Consider the following 26,844-nt stretch of genomic DNA (forward strand, 5'->3'; position numbering starts at 1 on the left):
GTCCTATCCCTAGCTCAGAGGCATCAGTCTGCACTATGAACTGCTTGGCATAATATGGAGCTTTTAGAATTGGTGTTGAGCACATTGCTTCTTTCAGGGTGTCAAAAGCCTTTTGGCAATTAACTGTCCAGTTAACCTTCTTGCGCATTTTCTTGGAGGCGAGTTATGTGAGGGGAGTAACAATGGACCCATATCCCTTCACAAACCTCCTGTAGTACACAGTCAAGCCAAGGAATGCCCTGACTTGGGTCTGGGTGGTTGGAGCTGCCCAGTCAGGCTGGCCTGGATCTTGGGCTGTAAGGGTTGTACCTGGCCTCCACCAACAAGGTGGCCCAAGTACACCACAGTGCCCTGCCCTATCTGGCATTTGGATGCCTTGATAGTTAGGCCTGCAGTTTGCAGGGCCTCTAAAGCCTTCCCAAGGTGGATCAGGTGATCCTGCCAGGTGGAGCTAAAGACAGCAATATCATCGAGATAAGCTGCACTAAAGGACTCCAACCCAGCATGGACTTGATTCACCAACCTCTGAAAGGTGGCAGGAGCATTCTTTAACCCAAAAGGCATCACAGTGAACTGATAATGCCCATCAGGTGTGGAGAATGCTGTTTTTTCTTTTGCTCCTGGGGTCATGCCAATCGGCCAGTACCCTGCAGTTAAGTCAAAGGTACTGAGAAATTTGGCTGCTCCCAATTTGTCTATCAACTCATCTGCTCTTGGAATAGGGTGAGCATCTGTCTTGGTGACAGAGTTAAGCTCTCTATAGTCCACACTAAATCAGGGCACACTCAGTCAAAGTACATCAATTCAGCAGAAAGTGGGGGCATACCATGCAAGAAAGAGGGCACTTTCTCACACCACTGACCTGCTTCATATCTTTGTAAACCAATGCTTCCTGGGCCAGGTTCGGGCTATGAGTGTCATAAGATATGGTTCTATTTTCTCTTTGCACAACAAACAAACTAAAGATAACTGGGACAGACTGGAACTTTGCTTTTTAATTTGATAAGAACATCTTTTCTTGAGAACCTTGACATGGTCATCTGCTAATCAATTTTCGGCTTTTTTAGGTCTAGCCTAGACAGCGCATGCGCTGTCAGAATGACCTGAAGTAGGGGAAAAGGACTTGAAAAGGACTTATGTCCTGCCTGCTGCCTTCCCATTGGTTCAATCCATCAGTCGCTGTTCTTTGCTGCTTGCTAAATGGTTAAAGCAGTGATAGCTCACTTCTGTCTTTCTAAGAGCAGCACCGACCAACTACAGTTACCTTCCCCTTCCATCTTCATCTCTTGTTCCGGAGTACTCTTTTACTTCTTTATGGTGCACCATGACTTCAGCTGAAGCAACTTTGCTTTGCGCCCGTCACGTTAGTGAAAATTTCACTTAGTGGTGAATAAAGCATGATTTCTCAGCGCTGTGCTCGTTTCACGAGCGCTTCGCTGATTTCACTTTCTTTGCTCTCCCTCTCCCTCCCCCCCTCCCATTCAGCCAGCGGGCTCCAGCAGCGCAGCGGAGCCAGGCGGACGGAGAAGACCGGTTATGCTGAAGCCAGCCTCAGAGCAGGGCGGTACAAAAGGGGGTAGTGAAGAGCGGAGCATCAGAACCAATCAAACACTCACACCCAGTCAACAGATCTGGGTTTGATCCATCACCGTTCTTTATCCCACTCTGCCACCCCAGTTCAGACATGGCCATATGCAAATCAGTCTGACCCTGTGCCTCATGAGAACAGTCCAGCCCGAACTGCCAAGCCATGCCTTCCCTGGACCGGAAACAAGCTTCCTATGACCGGTTTCTGGCATTTCAGCCGTCTTCAGCCAGGCTTGCTTGAATCCAGTGGCAAAGTGGGCAAGGGACTCACGTCTGAGCATACCCTGCCAACTTATGGCGAACAAAGCGGTACAAAAGGGGGTAGTGATGAACGGAGCATCAGAACCAATCAAACACTCACACCCAGTCAACAGATCTGGGTTTGATCCATCACCGTTCTTTAGCCCACTCTGCCACCCCAGTTCAGACATGGCCATATGCAAATCAGTCTGACCCTCTGCCTCATGGGAACAGTCCAGCCCGAACTGCCAAGCCATGCCTTCCCTGGACCGGAAACAAGCTTCCTAGGACCGGTTTCTGGCATTTCAGCCGTCTTCAGCCAGGCTTGCTTGAATCCAGTGGCAAAGTGAGCAAGGGACTCACGACTGAGCATACCCTGCCAACTTATGGCAAACAAAGCGGTACAAAAGGGGTAGTGATTGACGCAGCCAGCCTCAGAGCAGGGGGCACTGGTCTGTGCCTGTTCTTTGCAGCACCCCCGGCCGTGGACTGGATATTGTCTCCAGGAAACATTGACGGTATTAGTTTTCATCAGCGCGGTGTCCTTTCACAAGCGCCGCGCTGTTTTGCTTTCACTAGCCAATATTTTCAACTCGCTCCTCTACCCCATCCTCTCTGCTCTCACCCTACCCCTCCCTCCCTTCCAATTACTCATCGGGTTCTAGCCTGCCTCTGCCTCACACCATGCCCCACCTCCTCACTCATCGCAGCTTGCCCCTTCTTGTTGTTATTTTTAAGTGCAGGATGTGAAAATGTATGCAGTGGACTAGCACTCACCCTCCCTTTCTCTCCTCCTCTTTTCCATACCGAGAGGAGTAGAAAAGCCAATCGCTCCTTTCTTTATCGTCTGCTGCTCCTGCCATTTCACTTTTCTGTTGCCTGTTTCCCTTTTTAAGATTTATGTAATGTTGTCCGTTGGACATTTTTAGGTCTCGCCTGACCCAGCGCATGCGCTGGTCTGGCGAGACCTATTGAGAGGGCTCCACAAAGTGCTACCAGGCCAGCCTAGAGCTACAGTGCATGTGCGCGGGCGCGCGCACCGCGCTTTACCGCGATTACTTTCACTTTCGCGGCCGCCTTGAAGTTTGATCGTGATCGCGATCACTTTCCGGCCGTGCACTTTGCATGTTGCATGGCTAAACAATTATTAGGTCCCAAAGGCGAGACCTATCGGCTATGCCAATGCTTGTTCTATTTGGAAGTGCAGCCTCCGAACAGAGAGAAAAAAAGTTTACAATACTAAAATTCAACTATTAATTAAATAAAGCAAGAAAGAGTGGTCGCAAAGCGCCCGGATTCGTTTTATTCACATCCAAACACATTAGCGCAACTTGGGTTTGATACTGAAGCACTAGTTTCGTTTTTCGTTTTCTCTCCTTTCCTTCGCTCTACTGTGAAATAGATTTAAAAAAAACGCTTTTGCTGGAAATGTCATATTTGTAAGAATAGTTTTCTGTTACAAAATGCAGCCTTAGGACAGAGAGAAAAAAAAGGTTCACAATACAAAACATATTTAACTAAATACAGCAAAACAAATAGGTCGCAAAATGGCCACAATGCTTTTATTTACACCCAAACACTTTAGCTCCAAAATTCCAGCTCTGCCCCTGGCTTGTTGTTTCCTCTGGCATGCTGCAGAGCCCAGCTTGCAACCTTAAAGGAATGGACCGATTGAGCCTTTCATTTTTCCTTAGTACCAACTAAACTGGGCTTATCACTGTGCCTAATAATCATCGAGGCTCATTTTATGCACATACTGTTGAACTGTCTGGCCACACCGCTAAAGCAGCGTAGTTTCCGTTCTGTTAGTATGACATAGATGTTAAATTGTGTTTCAAATAGCGTCACACGCGCTTTAACAACCAGTAGGAGACATGCACACTTCAATAGCCACAGAATAACCCACAGAAATTGGTTTACAGTTTTTAGCACTCTGTTGACTCTTTTCCGTCTATCTGCCCCTTCACTGTCTCCACGCCAGCCCCTTCACTCGTCCTCTCTTTCCCTTCACTCTCTCCTCCCCTTCCCTCTTAAGGTTCCATAAAATTCTGCAGTTTACTTTATCAGGCATGTATGTGCTTTGCTTATTTTTTCTCAGGATCTCAGCCACTGGTACATTTCGTACTCATACATAAAGAAACATTGCTATTTGCAACTCAAATACTTCAAAATGTAACCAATGCAAGACCTATTTCATTGCAAATGCTTTTTTGTTGTAGTCATGGAAGGGTTTTTCAAGTCAACATTTTTGTGCACCAACAATAACGTATAATATACAATTTTACACGTGATCCTACATTTATAGACTGAATTAATATATTCACAATTGGTACGAATTTCCTGTGATGTATAGAAGTGAAATGAAATTATGAATGTATTTTGGTTAGGTCACATCTCCATTTTGAGCAAGATGGATGCCATCCCTGTCATACATTCCTGTTTCCCTCCCGCGCACACGTCCTCTCCACACAGGCTTTGCAGAGCACACAGTTAAGTTGATGACGTAATGGTTTAGTTCCACTGCAGTAGTTGCCATGCTAGTAAGGAACTTGCTGTGGTGTGGATGTAAGACTACAAATATCTAACCTATTTGTTTTCTCACTGAATTCTCATTAATTGAGAGAAGACTTATTGTCTCGTGTGTCATATTTGTTCTAACATCTCGGACTGAAATTAGCATAGAATATGTTCAATAATTTCTTTCCAATAATTGGGATGGTGCTAATGTGTAAAGGTAATGGCGTGTATTATCCTTGTGTTTTGATTTGCTAAAGAACTGATACATTCGCTCACGCTATGATGATTTGGCCTTTTTTTCCTAATTTACTCTGCAAGAATTGTGTATAAGAACCCCTTGACTTTGGGGGTGATTCTGAAGACTTTCCTATTCTGCTAGGGAAGCTGTCCAAATTCTTTCCGATTCTGCTGCTCATTTGGGACTTAGAATATTTTTTGATTTTTAAATATTCTGTATAACCTTGCATGTATGAGACCTTCATGGCATTGACTCTGTACCACTTATTCTGAATGTTTGTAATAAAACATTTTAACTTTTCATTGATCTAGAACTCAGTTACTGAGCAGACCTCGTTAGTTAGTGAACTGTTCTTACTCTGCTGATTTGATGATCTGGGAGGCGCCTTAACTTAGGGACACATTGCCTCACGAAATTGAGGTCTAACACCGTCTCCAATATAGTAAACTGTGAGAGAACCGTTATTTGGCGTGTCCAAATTTTGTGGGATGGTTTTGCTCCCACATAGTCCCATGCAAATATATCCCAATTTGACTGTTCTCGTAGCTTTAGTTGTAAACATGCTGTTTTTGATCTCAGATTAATGATTTACTAATTAAAGCCTGTACAGGTCATCAGTGTCAACATGGGCTATGCCATGTATGTGCTCTACAAAGATATTCACCTGGTGTTTGATAATCCCTATCAAATGGCATTTGATCTTTTGGGACAGAGCAAGCCACTTTGCACCACCTTCTTTTATTCTGTAGTACTTTGTAGTTGTACAGTGTGTTTGAATTAATACTTGCATGTTCCTTTCCTGGAATAGAGAGTCCTTGAGGAACAAATCACTATACCTTATAAATGCCAAGGCAGGACTAAACTGTAATGACCTGTTTCTAGGATTTAAAATGGCTCGTAGGGTCAGATGGGTTGGACCAAGTGAGAAATCACTGGAGGGGGATTGTATAGTTTTAACTTTTAAGTCCCCAGGGCTGGTGAGAACGATGATCGATAGGATGTCTAACTAACTCATGGGGAAATCAGAGGTTATGATTTTACCGTTGGGGTTCTTTCATCGCCCACCTGCATGGCAACCTAATCCAATAAGAATAGATTCCCAAAATAAAGTAAACCAGCAACCACAGTGTCCACCATGGTTTCATGCAAACCGCTTTGGCCCCTTAAGTACCTTGGCTGAGGTCGATTGACTACAAATAGGGCCTGCTAAGAAAATTGATGCCAAGGATATGACTATACCGTTATAATATTATGGGAACAACAATGAGCATATATTAGCCATAGATCCCCTGGGGGAAGGTGGTGAGCTTCAGCTGCCTCTTGATGAGGGAATAACGCGGGCCTTGGCTATAGATGGGGAGGATGACAAGAACTCCATACAGGTTGGCCAAATGGGGGATGGTGTTAGCCTGAATAAACATCCAGACATAATAAGCAAACAAAGGGATAGATGTACATTTCATCTAATCTCGTGGAATGTGGCAGGCATTTCACGAAGATTACGGGACGAGGTATGGATGAAATATATTAAATCCTTTGATATAATCTGTCTCCAAGAGACTTGGAGCAGAACTGATCAAAATTTGGATGGATATTGTTCATTTATCGTCCATGCTGAACCTTCATTGGCTGGGAGAGCAAAAGGTGGCCTAATGACTTCCATTTTGGTAAAATATAAGTCATTGAAAATAGATAAAATAGTGGCCTCTCCATGGTATCAACTGATTTTGATCAAAAACCTCCTCCCGGTCCCATTATTTTTAATTAACTGGTACTATAATATTTTTGACATCCACAATATATCTATTATAGATGGTTTACAGGCTGAAATAGCGAAAGTGACCGAAAGTTTTTCACCCCTCTGTACTATCTGGCTGGGTGATTTTAATTGTACTACATGCTGCCAGAGTGGAACCAGGGCCTGCGGGCTACTTGATATAAATGAGCAACCACTTTCACATTTTAAGCACACTACACAGGGTGATACCTTGAATGACATCATTGTGGTAAATGACCTCTGCATGTTAGAAATGTTGACCAGTACCCCAACGGTGCCAATACCAACTTTTCAAGGGACTGGGGGCCAAATGAGTATAATTGGTTTTGTGTTAATTTCGAGCAGGTATGCTTATCTTATTGATGATTTTAAAATAGAAATAAATCCAGCCAGTGACCACAATACACTTGTTTTAATATTGAGCACCATTGTTGACAGGGAACAGTCCTTTGAGCATATGATGAAATATGATCATAATCATGGCCTTAGGGATAGGGTAAATCCTACAAAATTGGAGGAAACAATCTTCAGAATTAATCGATCACAAGTAGATATTTGTTTAACGAGCCCTTGTGATCCTGAATTGATAGTTCAGAATTTTGAAGCTCTCTCTGGGAGTGTGGCCACATACCTACTCAAACCTGCAGGGAAGGGGGATACTCGGGAGCATAAATGGTTTGATGCTGAATGCTCCGCGGCTCAAACACTATTGAGGAAGGCGTTACATGGAGTCCCTCGGGATAAGGAACTGGTTAGAAAGGCAAGAAAATATTATAAGGAAACCATTGATAAAAGGAAATTGGAACTGAAAAAGCAAGCATGGGATGACCTCGAGAAAGCCTCTGATTTAAGGGACAGTAGATTATTTTGGGAGGTAATAAATCGTCCCTTCCTCAGTAATGAAAATAGAATCATGATTGCCCATATAACTGGGGAAGCCTGGGAGATCCATTATTCCAGGATTTTCAACCCAAAGGGTGTCACATTGTTAAGCGAAGGTGAGGATGAAATTGATTTTAACATTGAGTATGCACAACAACTTAGTCTCTCACTTTCTTTGGGAGAGGTGGAGGAGGCACTGAGAAAAGGTATTCCACTTAAGGCACCAGGTCCTGATGCTATACCCTTGGATCTGTTTAAGAACAATCTTGAAGTTTGGGCACCATTGTTGCTTAACGTTTTCAAGGCGATCATCGTTGGACGTATCCCCTTATCTTGGAAAAAGGCAGTAGTTGTGCCAATTTTCAAAAAAGGTGATAAAAGTAACCCTTGTTGTTACAGGCCAATTTCCTTGATTGATGCCTCTTGTAAACTTATGGGGAGAGTGATATTGGCCCGTTTAGAGACATGGACAAATACCTCTGGCGATATTGTGGACTCACAGTATGGATTTAGAAAGGATAGGGGGACAACGGAGCAGTGTCTCAATCTGGCCCTGATCATGGGTAAGTACATGAAGGCTAGGGGTGTTTCTATACACCTGGCCTTCATGGACCTATCCAGTGCCTTTGACACTGTGTGTAGGAAGAAATTGTGGTTATTGATGGAGTCTATGGGGTTCGAGGATTCTTTGGTCACGTTGTTGCGGAGATTACATGCTGCTACCTCTGTGTCCATTCGATATGGCCCTGGGGGCGAAAAGACAGGGCCGATTTCATCAACTGAAGGCGTCCGTCAGGGTTGCATTTTGACCCTTTTCTTGTTTTTAGTTTACACAAATGGTTTAGAAAAATTCCTATTGGAAAAAGGTGCGGACTTTCCTAAAATAAATGGCAAACAAATACCTTTATTGTCCTACGCAGACGACACTGTATTGATGACGTTAACTGCAAATAGTATGCAAATATGCCTGAATGCTTTTAATGAATTTATGCTGGGGCTAGATCTAAAGGTTAATTTTACAAAATCGTTTATTATGGTCCGTGGCCCAAATAGGACCAAAACTTGTAAATTAGTTATAGAAAATTTGATTATTGCCAAAGTCACAAATTCCAATTATTTGGGAATTTTTTAAAATAAAACTTTGAGTTGGGATCCTTTAATAACAACACGGGCACAAAAGACAACAAGATCTATAGAGGCCCTTTTTCGTTTTACAAGTAAATTAGGCCAAAAACCTATTGATGAATTAAAGACATTGTATAGATCTAAATGCTTGCGAGTTGCTACCTATGGAGCAGGGGTGTGGGGATACCATAAAAGCGTCCAATTACAAGTTATGGAGAACAAGTTTTTAAAACGTCTTTTATCAGTTTCAAATAGTTCTCCTAATATATTTTGTCATTCCGAGATGGGCCTTGACTTTGTGAGCGATAGTATCCATATGTCCCCATTGCTCCAATGGGGAAAAGTATGGTCCTCAGATGATTTGCACCTTTCAAAAGAAATTTTGAAAGATTGTGTAAATCTGGATCATGCCATGCGGATCCCATGGATACGTTATGTAAAGGAAACCTTTCATAAAATTGGCCTTGGTAATTTATATGATAATCCTGATTCTATTAACCCAGGCTCAAAAATGGCGATTAAGAATGCATATCGTAGTATACTGGGCTCATCTAAATATGATGAACAACCATTGTACCAGGCAGTTACACTACAGCATCAATTTTATTTGTCTTTCACTACACATACGCAGTAGCGTTTTTATTTGACCAGATTTCGGTTAAAAATATTGCATTTTCTGGTTGCTTTCCCGAAGCAAGGGGGTTGGTGTGAGAGCCTACCACTTTGCCCATGTGACAATGAAGCTGAACAAAGTACTCTGCACTTTGTACTTTTCTGCACACTTTACAAAGCTCCAAGAGATCGTTTTATTAAACCTATCTTAAGGGAAATTAGACCTTGCAATTTTAAGGAAGGTTTTGAACATTTAAGAACATTTCAAACTGCTGCTCAATGTAGCTCTATGATCAGTTTTATTAGATTGGCACTCTCAATCAGAAATCATTATTGATAGGAAGTTATTAAATGTCTGCGGAGATACAAATTGATCGTGAGTCCATTGGGAAATCTGGAGTAATAGATTTTTATAAATTGTTTGTTGTTTTTAATGTAATTTTTATTAGTGTTATCGTATTGAATTTTAAAGAACTTTTTATAAAGAATATAGTGTCCATAGAAAATGTGTATTTGATATACGGTCTTTGCCACTTATGTATTCGTACCTTTTTTATAAGAAATACCATTTGTGAGTTTGTATGTTAAATATGTATACTTTTATGATTCTTTTTCTAATCGAATAAAGTTATTGAAATGAAATGGAACAGAGAGTCTTCAGTGCAAGCCTCACAGCTCTCAATTCCAGGATATTTATGTGCATAGAGATTTCTCCTGTGGATTAATGTCCGATTATACATATATCTCACAGATATGCTCCTCAACCTGTTGAAGCATAAGGCATACCTGTGGAACAATTTGTAGAAAAAAAAGCCCTGCATCTTTGTTTCCACCATGTTAGACTTCTCTTCATTTGCTGAGTTTTTTGTCCTTGTCCCAATTATCCTAAATTTTGAACTATTGGTGGTACGACACCTCCTGTATCCGTTTCATGTGGAGAATGCAGGGCAGGAGTAGCTGAATTTGGATGATATCAATCAAAGCTTTATTTCGATAAAAATTTGTATCATAAAAGCAACAACATACATACATAAAAGATACAATTTATCGTGTGGGAAAGAATACTGAAAATTGAATAAATACATTTGACATATGATGTGATATTTACAATCAGATAAAAAGAATTGAATTTCAATATTAGTCCCATTGCTTTTAGTTGATAAAAGACAATCTAAAAGAAAAAAATGTAAGAAGGCTAAAAAATCGTGTCAGAATGAAGAGACTTGAACCTAATTATCCAAGAGCACCCAAGAAATTTGGCCACACCACAAACCAGCACAGCGCTAGTATCTGATTGTAAGAGTCTGAGGGCTACACGGTAGTTCAACGTGCCCAGCTGTCTGCAGACCGGACTTAACCAACTGCCTCTTGGGTTTTTTTAAGCTGTGCACTCAAACATAAGGTGTGCCGTGCTTTCGACCTTCCCACTGCAGCTCGGGCAAAATGGCGAGGTTTGGTGGGGAGGCTTCCATTTGTTGGTGTACTCTCGAGTTGGTAGTGTACCCAATCTGAACTGTATATAGAGTGTTCTATCTCTTGGTTTCTGAACAAAATCAAGGTAGGACTCAAGGCAAACAACTTGTTTATGTAAATAGAAATCTTCTGTTAGTCTGCCTTGGTTGGGATTGCTGGTCTCTTGGGTATCGATCCATGCCCAATAAGCTCTTTTGAGGTCAGTCTTATTTATTGGTTTACCGAACTCCCAGGCTTCTCTAAATCCCAACAAGAGAAAAAACTTCTTGATATTGCGCAGCCAACCAACTCTATGTGAACCCAGGGTATTTATCACTTCTCTAAGGCCCTCTGCGTACTTTAATAGCTCAGGGGTGCGCCATAAGCGGGCCCAAAAAAGCAAGGGGCGCAATCTTGCCAGATCCTTAATGGTTCGCCTACCCAAATAGCTAAATAAGGGTTTAAGAGGAGTACCCCTTGGGACTGAGACCAATTCCCTCAAGAATTTATTTTCTGACCTAGAGATTTCTTCAACGTTGTCGAAACCCCATAGCACGGCACCATACAGAGCAGAGCTAACAGCTTTTGCTTGGTAAATCACTAGAGCGGGTGCAATGGGCCTGCACTGCGAGGAGTGATGTTCTTTGATAATAGCCCCCGCAACCCGCTTGTGATTAAGAAGCATCTTATCCAGATGGGGTCTCCAACCAACATTATCGGAAATTCTGATGCCAAGATAATCGAAAGTTTTTACAAGCTCGAGAGGAGTTCCATCTAGCATAAGGGTGATTTTAGATGGTCTACGTGATGTGAACGAGAGAAGTTTGGTCTTTGCGGTGTTTATAGACAAGCCTCTTAGATTACAAAACAAATAGAATCTGTCCAAGAGCTTCTGCAACCCTGCCGGGGTCTTGGAAATTAGCAGGGTGTCATCTGCGAAGAGGAGGGCGGGGACCCTGTCACCCGCCAGGGCCGGGGCATCTGCTGGAATATCTTGTAAAAATTTTACCACCCCATTCACAAATAAAGAGAAAAGGTTGGGTGCCAAAACACAGCCCTGGCAAACTCCCCTATTAACAGGGATTTTTGCAGTTTTTTGTTCTGGGTTCCCCATCTAACCTGGGCATAATTGCCCTCATGCAGGTGGATCAGAAGGTCAAGGATTGGCGATGGCACACCCATTTCCCTCATAACTAACCATAAGCGATCTCGAGGGACCAGGTCAAAGGCAGTCTTCAGATCTATGAACGCCAAATGAAGACTACCCTTGCCGATCAAGACCACCTTCCAATGTAGGAGGAGAAGTCTGAAGACCTGATCGATTGTACCTGTATTTGGTCTAAAACCTGCCTGATAATGAGACAGAATATTGTTCTCGTTAGCCCACAACAGGATTCTCTCCAACAAGACCCTGCCAACCACCTTCTGACCGGCATCAATGAGGCTAATCGGTCGGTAGTTAGCAGGGTCCTCCATGGAGCCTTTTTTGAATGTTGGGACCACCTCGGCTCCTTTCCACGATTCGGGAACTGGGGATCCGTTAATGAGAGCCTTGAGCAACATGGTAAAATACTTTGCCCAGTTTTGGGAATCCGCTCGAAACAAATCGCCGGGGAGACCATCTGGGCCTGGAGCCTTAGCTGGGACTATTTTGTTAATGGCAATCAGAACCTCAGATTCCACAAAGGGATCGCATACCTCTGAAATAGAGGTAGTTACTATTGGGCAATATAAAGGTTGAAAACTTTGTACATCCTCCCCAGAATAGGGTTTTTTAAAATGAGCAAACCACTCTTGATTTGTAATGTGATTTGGGATCGTATCAGAATCCGAACCTGTGAACTTTCTACACAGGTTCCAAAAGGATTTACCGTCCTTTGCCAAACTGGCGGCTTTTAGTTCCAACCAGTGGAATTCTTCCCAAGCACGCTTTGCTTGCGTCACAGCCTTTCTATACTCTTTTCTAGCACTTTGCACTTGGTAAGAGTCAGAAGTTTTAACGGCGGTTATTAGTGTACTCTTTTTCTGGCTACACTCCGAACTATACCATGAGCCAGGTGCTTTATGAGGCTTATTAGAAATTCTCGAAGGGAAGGGTGTCAAAAAGAATGAGCCTATCCTCGTAACTGTGTCTATATGGATGCTCCCAACCCTTGTACACCCGTCTGGGTCGCTGCATGCTTTTTGTAGTTCCATGATATTGGCTAGCAAGACCTCCTTTATGGCAATCAATTTTTGCTCATTACAGGTGATTTGGGGCCATTTAAGATATCTCCGGCAGTTTGATGGAACTACTTCCTTAGAGAGCATGGTAGGGCCGGCACCAGAACCTGATGGATCAAGAGACCATGGGCTCTTCATAATTAGACACAGAGGATTATGATCACTTTCTGTAGATGGAACTATGGTCATATCCACTGCGTTTCTCCATAGTCGTCGGTCAATCAAAATATTGTCGATTCGGGTTGGGCAGAACATTCTATTGAATGTATTGGCACCAAGGATATCAGATGGAAGGCGTCCATTGGCTGCTCTTAGGCCAAATTCTAGTGTTAGGGAGTTTAATTGGATTACTACCGGTGTCCATTTTTTAATTGGAGGTAGCGTCAAAGGTGGTATGCACCACCTGGCATCCTCATTCTCAATCTCGAGGAAATCATCTGTGGCCAGGGGTTCGAACATACAGTTCATGTCACCTGCCACCAAAATAAGAGAATCGGGTAAACACAAAGAGAGTTCGTCTCCCAGGGTTGTAATTATCGGTGGCTTAGAACCTCCACATGTTCCTCTAATATAAACATTGAAAAGCTCAATGACGGGACCGCCCCTAAGCCCTCTCAATGTCAATCGCGTCACGTCTGGGGAAATGCAAAGAAAGTCACGAACCCTACAATTGAGAGCAATGCTCACCCACATGATGAGACCTCCTGAAGGGCGCCCTCGCCCCTTCGAAACAGCTGGAACACAAAAACAGGCATAACCAGATTTATATAATGGAACAAGGCTCCAGGTCTCTTGGAATATGCATATGTCATGGCTTGTGATCAGATCATTCCAATCTGGGAGAGAAAGTTTAGCTCGCAGGCCAGCGATATTCCAAGAAATTATTTTAAGGTTTGAGAGAGGGGGCAATACGGTGTCAATAGCGTGAGTATGCAATTCGTGTATTTGCAATCCATTCACAACACCTGCGTTAGTTACACTGGTATTGTGAATCATAACAGTATTGTTTTGAGATTGGACCAATTCCACACCAACATTAGAAGAAAAAAATACCTGGTTTGCTCGAAGGATTCACGTCAGGAATTAGTCAATCAATATTATCAAGTACAGAGTGGTTCCCCTCTAGTAAGTCCTGTGCCGCACCCCTCCTCCTATTTAGTTTAACAGAAGGAAATCGCCTAAATTGTATCGCAGAGGAATCTGGGGAAGAAGATCTGAACTCTAAAGCTAAAAGACCCTCAGCCAGGGGATAACTGGCCAGGCTGAGTTCAACAGTTTCTGTAAGGTTATCATCAGATCTATGTCTTTGGGCTCGAATTATGTCATCCCTTATTAGGGATCGACAGCCCCTGACGTGGCGTATCTAATGAATAACCTTATTTTTTAGCGACCCTTCATCCTCTCTTCCTTTTGCTGGTGGAACCCTGACCATATAGACTGTAGGCTTGTTAGGAGCTAGGGGTATTTGGGCCTGATTAGTTAGTAAAGGTAAGCAAGATTCAGGATTTCTGCATGATGGATTGGCCTGACTGGGACGGTTGGGCAAAGTGGAGATCGGGTGAGGCTTCTTAGAAGAGTTGCCGCAAGTAGGGCCAGCTCTAGATGCTACCCTTGGTTTGTGTCTGCTATATTCAGATGGAATAGCAGGGAAAATCTGATTTTCAACATAGCTTAAAGATGCAGACTGGGTTGGAATGGGTAGTGGAAATAGAGGGGATTTGGCAGAGGGAGTGGACGGTGGGTGTAAAATTGACTTTTTAATGATAGTCATCAGCTCCAAAATTAGTTGTTTCATTTCACTGATTTCTTGCCTTAATGATTCAACAGTTTGCCCAACGTCAGATACCTCCCCACCCATTCGATCTTGAGGCTCCCCTCCCTCTTGTTATGTTATGTTATGTTATGTTATATAGAATTTCTATAGCGCACGGCTACTCCAACAGAGTGTCCCGGCGCTTTTCACTTGCAGCTCAGCGAGAATAACATAACAACATGGAAACAAAACGGAAAAAGTCAGAAGAAAAAAACCTAAAGATTAAAAAGCCAGGTCTTAAGGCTCTTCCTAAACAGAAGCAAATTAGACGTGCTCCGTAGAACCAGAGGCAGCGAGTTCCAAAGCTGGGGGGCTTTCAAACTAAAAGAACGCCCCCCAGTACGGGCTTTCCTTACACGTGGCACCAAGGCCAGGTATAGAGCTTCTGATCGTAGAGAGCGGGCTGGGCGATAAAAAGTCAACCTCCGCTGCAAGTACTTTGCCCCTGTGCCAAACAGAGCTTTATGCATCAGGGTCAAGGTTTTAAACATGATCCGTTTCCGGATAGGCAACCAATGCAGCGCCTGCACCAGCCCCGAAGCTCCCGCTCGCCTATGGAGTCCAAAAATAGCGCGAGCCGCAGCGTTCTGCGCCACCTGCAGGCGCTGGACCAAGTAGTCCGGGAGCCCCAGAAAGAGGGCATTGGCGTAGTCCAGTCTAGAGCCTATTAGAGCCTGAACAGTGATCCGCCTGTGCTCCTCAAGGGAGCAATGGTAGAAATTTGCGGAGCATCTTCAAAATGCCAAAACAGGTGCCGACCAAACCAAGGATATGTGATCTTAACGTAAGCTTGTTGTCCAGCTTAACTCCCAGGTTTTTGGCAACCAAAGAAGACTGAGCAGGGGGACACATATCCATAGGCCACCAGACCTGCCATTCAGGGTCGGCGGTGCATCCGAAGAACAGGATCTCTGACTTGCTGGAGTTGGCCTTAAGGCTGTTCCGCTGGAACCAGTCAAAGACCATCCCCAGACAGCCCCGAATACACTCTCCATCGAATGCCTGATCTATCCCGCATGTGAAGAGCAGTTGAGTGTCATCTGCGTAGGATACAATCTGGGCCCCAAAAGCCTCCACCAATGCCGCCAGAGGGGCCATAAAGATATTAAAAAGAGTTGGGCTCAACACAGATCCCTGTGGAACTCCGACTCCCAATGGCGGCATCTCTGCGGTGCTTTGGGAAACCCAGACTGTTTGGCGGCGGCCCTCGAGAAAAGATGTAAACCATTTGAACACCGTCCCCCTAAGACCGATGTCATAAAGCCTGGCGAGAAGCGCCTCATGGGGGACGGTGTCAAAGGCCGCCGACAGGTCTAGCATGACAAGCATGGCCTTGCCGCCTACATCCAGCGTCTCCCGGATGACCTCCGAGACCTCCAGCAGTGCCGTCTCAGTACTTAAATTGGGACGGAACCCGGATTGTGATGGATGCAGGAGATGGTTGGTTTCTAAGAAACCAGACAGGATGCCATGGACATGCTTCTCATGATCTTAGCTAGGGCCGGGAGAAGGGAGATTGGCATGTAGTTGGCCAACACCTCGGCGTCTAGTCCAGGCTTCTTCAGGAGGGGGATCACCATCGCCCTCTTCCAGGCGCATGAGACCCTTCCCTCCCTCAAGGAGGCATTAAGGAGAGGATTAACCAATGGGTTCACCACCGATGCCACCCTGGCCAAAAATGTGGCCGGGCAGGGGTCCAATGGCGAACCAGATTTAAGATTGGTTAGCAGCAACAGGGAAGCTTCGTTGGAGATAGCGAGGAACTCCTCCAGCACAACAGCTGGCATGGACGATGAAACAGATCCCACCCCAATGCTGCACCCCTCCTCACCAGACCTCTCTGGAAAAGAGGCCTGGATGGCCTTGATCTTCTCAGTGAAGAAGCTAGCAAGATCACAGACCCATGTGTCAGATGCCGCTGGAAGGGGCGCGTTGGATCTCAGGGTCGTGAACTCCCTCACCACAGTGAAGATCTCCTTACAGGAGTTCATAGACGCCTCTATCCTCCAGGCCAAGTATTCCTTCTTCGCACACAAGATGTCGCGATGGTACACTTTCACTGCCGCCCTATAGGCTAGTTTAGCCTCCTCGTCATATTGGAAGCGCCCGGCCCTCTCCGCAACCTTACACTGGCAGCGGGACAAGCGAAGCGCCTCTGTAAACCACGGCGCGGATAGTCGTTTGGCCGTGGACCGAGGGGCAACTGCAGGGGCGAGATCGTTCAGCCTTTCTGCCAGCCAGATCTGCAGGGCCTCGGTGTACCGCTCCAGATCGCCCGTGAGGGAGCACGGATGGTCCACCAGCGCCTGCGCCAGCATCTCAGGCGTCACTTTGTGCAGTGCCCTTGAGACTGAACTAGGTTGTATAGGGGTGTCGCTATGTGGGAACACCGCCTCCGGTATAGAGAACTTAATCAACCTGTGATCAGTCCATAGCACTGGCACAGTATCGATGTCGACAAGAGGAGTCGAAGAAAACACTTGGTCCAAAGTGTGACCCCTCTCATGGGTGGAGCCCGTGACAAAGGGTGCGAGACCCAGCGGAGACGTAATATCCATCAATCTGATTGCGTCTGAGTCGTCCTCCACATCCAGATGGAAATTAAAGTCACCCGCCAACAAGCAGTGCTGTGTGGACAGGGCCAGTTCGGAAAAGGCCATCTGCAGATCCTCGAAAAAGGAACCCACAGGACCTGGAGGCCTGTATACCAGTAGCCCTTTCAGTGCTTGGTGCGGGGACAATCTAAGCGAGAAAGCAAGAGCCTCAGAACCATAGAGAGGATTCAGGGGGAGAAGAGAGCAGGAGACACTCTTCTTCACCACCACCGCTACTCCCTCTCCCCTACCCTTGACCCTATCCTGCCGGAAGATGTTATAGGCCTCTTTCCTAATAGCCGTGAGTCGTTGATCAGGCTCTGAGCCTAGATCAGATGGTACAACTAAATCAGAGTTATCAGTTAACGCCGCATAGTGGTTAGAGCACACGATCACTACAGGGTCAAGAGGTACTGGATTCACATCAGTTCTCATAAAGTCTAAACCAGGAGAAGCCACCAAAGGGCTCCCCTCGTCGCTCCCCCTCTCGTCATTTTGGAGTACTAATTGGCGAGAAGGTACTTTGCAGAACATTTGAGGAATGGACGTAGTGCCAGATCGATTTTTCCTCGAGGTAGATGGCTCCATACTAGATATAGGCAATGAGTCCGGGGCAGCTTGTAGGATTGTTTCACAATCCTCAACCAGTGTCTCTATACGATCCATTGTACCAGGGCCACACGTTGAAGATTTTTTGCAAGTCTTCTTAGCCTTTTTACTTTTTGCTGCGCCACCTATGTTTGTTGGAGTCCCTCCGGTGACATCTAGCAATTTTCTTTTGCCCATCGTACAGAACGTTAGTTTATGATGTTTAGATACACTGGACCAGGAGGAAATGACTGACACAGGGCTTACTACAACACAAATTATTATCCCCGGTATAGTTTGGACATTACCTTTGATTGGACTCCAAGGGGGGGGCCACAAAGACCTCAGATGGTGGGCCCAGCCCGGCCTCCTCCGGCCCCTGACGGCTACAGACGGCCCGCCCTTTGCCCAGGCTTAGCCCGGCGGCCGCCCGCGCGCGTCCCGCGAGGCGGGATTCAGATCTCCAATAAATACGCTCCGCTAGTTGTGGGAGTGGCCGCTGTTCGTGCCTGTGCCCCGCTGGATCCTGGGGGTTGGAGTCCCTCAGTAAGTGCTGGCAGGCTAGCAAGGTAACAGGAATCCCCTTGCGATGCATCTCCCGCGAAGCGGGAGGCGCGAGTTGTTGAAATAACCCCCGGTGGTTAGGGGAGTGGCCGCTGTTCGTGCCTGTGCCCCGCTGGATCCTGGGGGTTGGAGTCCCTCGGTAAGTGCTGGCAGGCTAGCAAGGTAACAGGAATCCCCTTGCGATGCATCTCCCGCGAAGCAGGAGGCGCGAGTTGTTGAAATAACCCCCGCTGGTTGGGGGAGTGGCAGCTGTTCGTGCCTGTGCCCCGCTGGATCCTGGGGGTTGGAGTCCCTCGGTAAGTGCTGGCAGGCTAGCAAGGTAACAGGAATCCCCTTGCGATGCGTCTCTTTGGATGATAGGCTCCCAAGGAGCCTTTTAAGCTGCCTTGCTGTCATGACATCTCAATGCTACAGCCATCAACTTTTGTCCAACTTTTGCCTCCTAGACACAACCTTTTTTTAAATGTCTTTAGCCTTAGATGAATTACTTGTTGAGCCCAATGTATAGCTGATAAGTTTATTAAACAATCGAATGTGTAAACTGTGATGCTTCTTCGACAAAGACAAGCTGCTGTTGGTGCTATACATTCCGTAAACACACATGGCAAGAATTTGAGGCCGAATGGAAGGGTTTTGAATTGGGAATGCTGTCTCTCTACTAGAAACCTGAGGTGGTAACAGTGCCTTTGGTGTATGGGGATATTGAAGTAAGCATCCCCTAGATGTACTGAGGATATATACTTTCCTTGTTGTATAAACATGAGTATTTCATGAATCGGGACCATTCAAAATCCTTGATGTTTTCTATAGTTATTGGCACTTTGTTTCATCAGGCCCCATTGGAGGTATGAATTCAATGTGAAACTGACTTGGACTATTGTCTTCATGTCTGAGGATTATAACAGGTTCTTAAGGGATGATTTCTGGAGGCTGTATAGACATTTAATTGTGAAGAAAGCATAGATGGAAAGGACAATACTGCTGGCATAGAAGTAGTTACACTGATATAAGTGGCAGTAAAAGCATAACACCCTTGAGAGACCTTTTATCATTGACTGCTTCGTCAATGGCATGAACTACTGCTGACTGGCTGAAAGTTCTTGTTCCATCATTGTCAAATGCTGCTGTTGATTCTCCTTCGATTAAGTCACGGTCAGTGACTCAGGAGGCAACATGTCCGGAGTGAACATTTCCTCCATCATCGAGGGCAGATTATGCACCATTGATTGTTGTTCTTTCAACAGTATTTTAATCATCATCAACAATTTCACCTTTGATGGCATTCTTGTTTATTGTTTGGATAGGGACCCTATGGTTGTCGTTGTTAAGTCTGCCACTAGAGATCTTGTTCTGAAACTGTTGACGAGTCTTTTTGTAATAACCTACCTTAATTGTCAGGCTGACAAACTCTACGTTTTTGACTTTTTGACTTTTTAAGTTGAATTGCAGGAGGAGGAGGAGGAACAGCTCTCCTGTGTGACTTCTTTGGATGTGTTGAAATATCTTACAGTGCCATTGGCTATGGTCTCTCATAGTTTTAATTAAAAATGCAACATAAATTTACATTTCTTGGGGTCGTAATTGGGGTTAATGCAAGTGATGCAAAATGTGTGTTTGTCCTTCACATCACTCTGCCAAGAAGCACACTTGTTTTTCATTGCTCATGAAAGAGGAATTTCCTTCATGCTTGTCACAAAGAAAATAACTAGACCAGTTTGCGGAAAATTTACAAAAATGCAGAAAAGCCCAGAACCTGTCACAGAACTGAACTACTGGAATATACAAGGACTGTCTGCAACTTGGATTAAAGATGAGGCAGAAACATTCAGTCACTGTGCCAAGATATCCTGGCCAGAAGCCTAGGGTACCACGCTAATGCATCCAACACATTAATTTGAGCTCCAGGTTTGGAGTACTGACCATCAACTCCTTTTGCTAAGTTCAGGACCAGTTAACCTGGGGAAACCCACTTGCCAGGAGGGGCTACCTGGTTCCTACATCAGAGGAGAGAGCTGACTGACTGCTTGGGATGAATACTTGAGGCATTCTTGCACAAAGAAGGGAATAATTATTAAAAATAAAGTCTGCGATGAGTTCAGGCGAGGAAAAGCAACGCCAACACCACAACAAGGGGCACGATCTGCATTGAGAGACTGTATGTAAGGTTTGAAGGCCTGGACATGTCTCCCTGGTAGAGGCTGTGGCTGACTGCTCCCAAGATTTCATGCCAAAGAGAATTCCCACCTGAGGGCTAGGGCCAAGATATGCCTAATCACTTTAATGACCACAACTGTTGACGCAGTAGGACTCTGAAGAAAACTCCAAGTGCCGAAGAGAAGCCCAAGGATGTCTGAAGAATGTCGCAGCTTAGCCCCGGGGACGCTCCAGCTAGTTTGTGAAGGGGTGAGGTTTGAGACTGGGCAGCGGAAGATTTAAGCAGTAAGACTTGTAGAACAGTGAGCTCTGTAACCACCCACGCACCATCGACCGACTTGCGCTGGCACTGCCATGACCTACTTAAGATTACGGGTAGCGCACCAACGTAAAGCACAACCTTCATCAGCTGGGCTGGGGCTGCAAACAAAGCAATGCTGAGGCTGGCTGGGTCTGGAACACACCACAGGAGCAAGGACAGACCTATGGAAGAGAAATGAACAAAGGGGCTGGGCGTGGCCAACCGCTGAGAGACATGGCCGCTTTCTGAGGCAGCTCCGACCGAGTCGATCTGCCCACTCATCTGCACTGAAATTGGCTTAAAAGTACATAATTGTACACCGGACTCCACCGCGGATTGGGGGAGCCGTGAAACCGCCGTTTCCAGCTTGCGGTTCCGGCTCTGGCCCTGAAGACGTACATCGTAGCCGGGCGGTGGCGACGCCCGGCCTGCTCCTGGTGAGAGTTCACGCTGCCGGCTGACGCTCCGTTCCGGGCAGGCGGCTCGGTTTGGTTCGGCCGCATCCATTCATCCTTGCGGTGCCTGAGGGAGGCGGGGCTGCTGTCCTGGAAAATGCGCTGGTATAAGCGATGCCCTGCTGCGCCTCTAAGCGGAACCGCTGCCTGCCTCATTATCGTGCGGGTATCGGGGCTTGCGCCGCGCTACACGTTGGGTGCTGGGCGCTGAGCCTCGCGGGGCCCACTACACCACTGGGGATGTGAATGCCGGGGGTACCATGGGCTTGCCTACACCGGAGGAAAATGAATGCCGCCACCCTGCTGGTCTGGGGGTGTGGCCACACGTAACTGCTAAGCCCCGAGATGGGTGGGACAAACCAGCTGCCCTGTGACGGGTAGCTTCAGCTTTGGGTACTGCCTGCCTCCAAGAGCTGGGGGAAGGAGAGGAAAACATGACCTTGCCGGTCCCTAGGCGCTTGAACCCCATCTGCTGCCTTCACGGCTGATCGTGGCCCCAAACTGAAACTGACATAAGTGGTGGGGGCGGCCACGGACAGTTGCTGAAGATATCGTCGTGCTCCCTCTCCCGAGGCGGCAAAGTGGACCGCTGGGTGGCCTAGTGGCTGGACTGCGCTCCCGACAGGTGAAGGGGGCCAAGTGAAGACCGCTGAGGGGTGAGGCCTGCCGCGGGTACTGTTTATTGGCACTCTGCGCAGAGTGGATTTGGCAGCCTCCTGCTGGGGGGTGAGTCGGAGAACCGGTCCCTGGGGGTGTACTCCATAATCCCGCTGCTACTGACTGTTTCCCGGCAGCCCGCGGTTCATTGCCTCCTGGTCAACCTTGCAGAAGAAGCCCTATGGACAATTGACATAACATCCCAGCTGCGGAGAACTGGTTTGCCCCTGTCCCTAGGATCTTACGTGGAACACAGCGGCTCAGATATGGTTGGGGGTCGTGGCACCAAGACGGTGGTACAGGCCAAGCTAAACAAATTTGCATGGGACAAGGTCCCTGGGGCGATCCCGAAAACAGGAGCGGCCGCAATGGAAAAGCAACAGCCCGGAGAAGAAGCGAGAGAACCGACGCTGCAGGATATCCTTACGACCATCACGACTGTTCGTACATCGCTGGAGTCACGAATTGACTCGGTGTCCACAGAAGTATCCCTCATCCGGGCGGACAAGCGCTCCATGAACACGCGACTGAAGGACATCGAAATCAAAGCTAGCTCCTTGGTTGAAGACACCTCTGAATTGCAGCGCAGGGTGGATGACCTTCAGGTCCACACCACCAGACTGGAGGCGCAGCTGGACGATTATGAAGGGCGCTCCAGGCGTAATAATGTACGTAAACTGGGGGTTCCGGAGAGAGCGGAGGGGCCGTCAGTGGACCTGTTTGTGGAGGAGCTGATCACCACTCCCCTCAAACCAGGCAGACTCTCAAACTTCTTCTCTGTGGAAAGAGCGCACCGAGTGCCGGGTGGCAGGCCAAGGCCGGGGGCCTTCCGTGGCCTTTACTAGCTAGAATTTTTAATTTTAGAGATAGGGACATCATCCTGCAGGCAGCTAGATCTGTGCCCCAACTGACTTACCAAAACAGTCAGATCACCTTTTTCCCCAGACTTCACCCTCAAGGTACAGAGACAGCGACGCAGCTTCCTCGAGGTCAAAAAGGCACTTTGCGAGAAAGATCTGAAATACGCCATGCTCTTCCCGGCCAAGCTGAGGGTGGAATCGAACGGGAAGGCTTGGTTCTTCGCTACACCCGAGGAGGCCTGGGATTGGTTAGACGGCTGGCGCACCGTGGGTCGAGGTGGCAGCCACGCCCGAGGGAGAAGGGGTGAAAAGGGTGCCGAAGATTCCGAGAGCTACCCTACTTGGCGAGCAGGAAGTGGCGACGGGAGGGTCCGAATGACTGGTCTGTATGCTTCTCTATTTCTGGGTTGGGGACTTTTCTGCTTGCCGCCAGACTGGGAGGCAGTTTGGGCCTTCCTAATCAGTGCTCTACAGTGAATTGTGGCTTTGGGATGGACATACATTGATTCAAGCTTGGACTTGTAGTCTCTTGAGCATCCTTGCCTGACTTCTATATCTGCCAGTTATTCACGTTTTCAGGGACGGGTGCCCGGTTGGACGCACACACCCACAAAGTTAAAGGGGTGGACGATAGGCACTCTGCAAGTTCGGGTGGGTGGGAGGTTCTGATACCGCCATGCAGGGAGGCAGGGAGGAGGGCTCAGCTTAATGGGTTTGGTGGGTTTTCGTGGGTTGGGGGGTGTTCTAATTTGTATGATTGTTTTCTTGTTTCACAGGTATGACACATATGATTTGCTTCATGCATGGGCAGTAACTGGTGGCACGCATTGGGAACGTTGGTCTCTGTTGGTGAAAGGGTCTGCTGAGGTGTTTCCTCCTGGGTGGGCTTGTGGGTGGTTCCCCTGACGATTGATCATCCACCACCCAAGACGAGATGGGCAAGACAAATAGACAGGGGTTGAAGCTGCTATCGTGGAATGTTCATGGCCTGGCCGACAAGATCAAGAGGGGCGTAGTGCTCCAGTTTTTGAAGTGGCACTCCCCCGATGTGGTCCTCTTGCAGGAGACACATTTGCTAGGTAATGCATGCAGGGCCATGTCACGTTGGGGTTTCCATCTGGTGGCACACTCGGCCTTTGGATCTGGCTCCCGGGGAGTGGGCATACTGGTCCGAAAGTCATTTCCCCTGACCATTGACTCGATCCACTCTGATGTCCTGGGTAGATATTTTGCTGCCTCCAGGACTTGGGAGGGACAAATACTCAACCTTCTTTCAGTTTACATACCGCCGGGATTGCACAATCAGGCTTTTGCTGACCTTGGGGATCTCCTCTTGGATTTGCCAGATGGTAGAATCCTAATAGGGGGCGACTTTAACTCTATTGTCTCGGATTCCTCGACCGGTGGCCACAAAGGGCCCGCATGCATATACATAGTTTTCTGGATGTGATGGGCCTGGTGGATGTCTGGAGGGGACTCCATACAACTGAGCAGCAATACACCTTTTACTCAGGACCACACCACAGCATGTCCCGGATAGATTACGTGCTGACACTAGCACACCAACTCCACAACATAAAAGACATACAGCACCTGGCCAGGGGTATCTCAGACCATTCACCTATTTTGTGCCGCCAAGAAGTGGGTGAGCCCTCGGTTGGCCGTATTGCCCCGATAAACTCCTGGTATCTCACAAATCCCCAAATCAGGGACAAGATCTTGGGTGAGTCGGACCTTTACTTACAGGAGAATGTGGGGTCAGTAGACTCTGTGTTAACTCTTTGGGAGGCCTACAAAGTGGTTATGCGGGGGGTGGCTTTGGCCCAGATTGCGGGACAGCGTAAGGAGAAGAGTGCGGGTCTGACTCGCTTGGAGGGGGAAATCTTAAACTTAGAGAACGCACTTCAGACGCATGACTCGGCAGAGACATGCCAGAAATTGCACATTAAGGTCAAGGAATTTACTGATATGGCTACAGAAGCCGCTAAGGCGCACTATAGGGCCACGCTTAGCAGGGTATACGACGTTTGTGACAAGGTGGGCAAATCGCTGGCCTGACTAGATCGCAGGGAACAGGCCCGGCGTGTAGTGGTTGAGATAAACACAGACTCCCACTCTCGCCTCACTGCCCCCCAAGGATATTGCGGACGCATTCGGCTACTGTTATCAGACCCTTTATACTTCCCGTACACCGCATACGGAAGTGGAGGCTTCTTCGCTTGTACGTGATATTTCCTTGCCGTCTCTCACTGACGAGGAGAGCTCTGATCTTGACTTGGATATCACGGCTACGGAGGTTGAAAAGGCCATCTACGACTTATGGGGGAGCGTCGGGCCCTAACGGCTTGCCCTTTGAGCTGTTTAGGCTCACAGCGGACAAGATGGCACCCTATCTCGCGGAAATCTTCCATGAAAGTAGGAAGAGATGTATCTTGCCCGAGGATCAGAGACTCGCCAATATTGTTGTCATCCATAAAGCGGGTAAGCTGACCAACAAGTGTTCCTCATACAGACCCATCACACTGCTTAACTGCAAAGCCAAAATACTGGCGAAGGTTCTGGCCTCCGGACTGCTCAGAGTTCTCACCCAGTTGGTCCATCCGGACCAATCGGGATTCATGCCTGCCAGAAACGCCTCCCTCAATTTGCGAAGGCTCCATGGAGTGCTGTGCCGTGCTGACACAATCAGAGAAGATGCCGTCATTGTATCCCTGGATGCTGCCTCAGCATTTGATACCATCGAATGGCCCTACATGTTCGCAGTCATGGGTTCGACTTCTATACCACCAACCACTTGCCCAAGTGGTAGTCGACAACAGGAAGTCCACCGTTTTCACGCTCAGTAGGGGCACTAGACAGGGTTGCACCTTGTCTCCGCTTCTCTTTGCCTTGGCTCTTGTACCTCTGGCGGTATGGGTCTGCCAGGATCCCGTTATAAGGGGCCTCAAATGGACGTCTGGATGGTAGGACCGCATATCATTATAAGCGGACGATACTTTGCTCTACCTAGCCTCCCTAGCTGCTTCCCTTAACGTGATCCTGGACATATTCCAGGTGTTTGGCAGATTTGCTGGTTTTTCAATAAACTGGACCAAATCTGTGCTTTACATTCTCTGTGGCATGCGGCCTGTACTCCCGGGGGCTGTCAACTGAAAGAAGCCGAAGATGGTTTTCAATACCTGGGGATCTGGGTCTCTAAAGACCTGTCCAGATTATATAATCGTAATCTCCTGCCGCCTCTTGTGCGTCTTAAATCAGATGTCTGACATTGCAAGTCACTTCCGTTGTCCCTCTTGGGGCGCGCGGCCCTAGTCAAGATGATGTCCCTTCCCAGATTCTTATATGTGCTACAAAATACTCCACATCCTGTTGGCTCTGCGTACTTTAGGGACCTCGACGGTATCTTGTGGGACTTGTTGTGGGAGGGTAGACCACCTCGTATTTCAATGCACAAATTTACGCTGGGATGGTTTGATGGGGGTATCAGACTTCCGGATATAAAGAAATACTACTGGGCGTCACACCTCGCTGCCATCAACCAATGTACGTATAGGCCGCAGGGCGACCCGGCCTTGGAGATTGACAGGTGGCTCCTCCTGGGGAAGCTTTGAGGGAGCTCTTTATATGAGGTCGTTAAAGCCTGCTCTGACTGGCCCAACAGGACACGCGGCACATGTGTGTAAAGCGGCTACCAAAAGCCTGGGTTGAGAGGGGATACTCACGCAGGCCACACCACTCTGGCATAATGAGCAGCTGGGCAGACTGTTTCGCTCAAAGGGCTTCGATCGCTAGGACCTCATAGGACTATCTAAGGTGGGTGACCTATGGAAGGCGGGTGGGGGGGTCCCCTTCATAGTGCTGCAGCAGGAGTACGAATTGGCCCAGTCTGAACACTTCAGGTATCTCCAAATCAGACATGCCTTGCTTGCGGTTCTTCCCAAGGGTAGTACACTCCCTGAGTCCTTCCCGCTCGAAGACAGGGTTCTAGATGGCGACCTACCAGAAAAGGTCATATCCCTTATTTACAAAAAGTTAATCAAGAACGTGACAGATCCCCTGATTTGTTTGAAGGCTATATGGGACCACAACGTGGCGGGACTGGATGACGAGGAGTGGCTGGCTGTGGTGGCCTCCCCTCAGGAGGTGGCCATCTCGCCAAGATTCCGCCTGGTGCAGCTAAGGCTTCTCCATAGATCCTACTTGTC

The 26,844-nt window shown here is 47.2% G+C and overlaps 1 protein-coding gene across 1 annotated transcript in view; it reads right to left on the bottom strand.

Annotated features, from left to right (window-relative positions):
- The window catches only part of DZANK1 (double zinc ribbon and ankyrin repeat domains 1), a 1,028,117-nt gene that overhangs the window by 722,394 nt on the left and 278,879 nt on the right, over positions 1-26,844 (bottom strand). The gene's annotated exons all lie outside the window — the stretch shown is intronic.

This window comes from Triturus cristatus, chromosome 6 (genome assembly GCF_964204655.1).
Source record: "Triturus cristatus chromosome 6, aTriCri1.1, whole genome shotgun sequence".
Taxonomy (NCBI): Eukaryota; Metazoa; Chordata; class Amphibia; order Caudata; family Salamandridae; genus Triturus; species Triturus cristatus.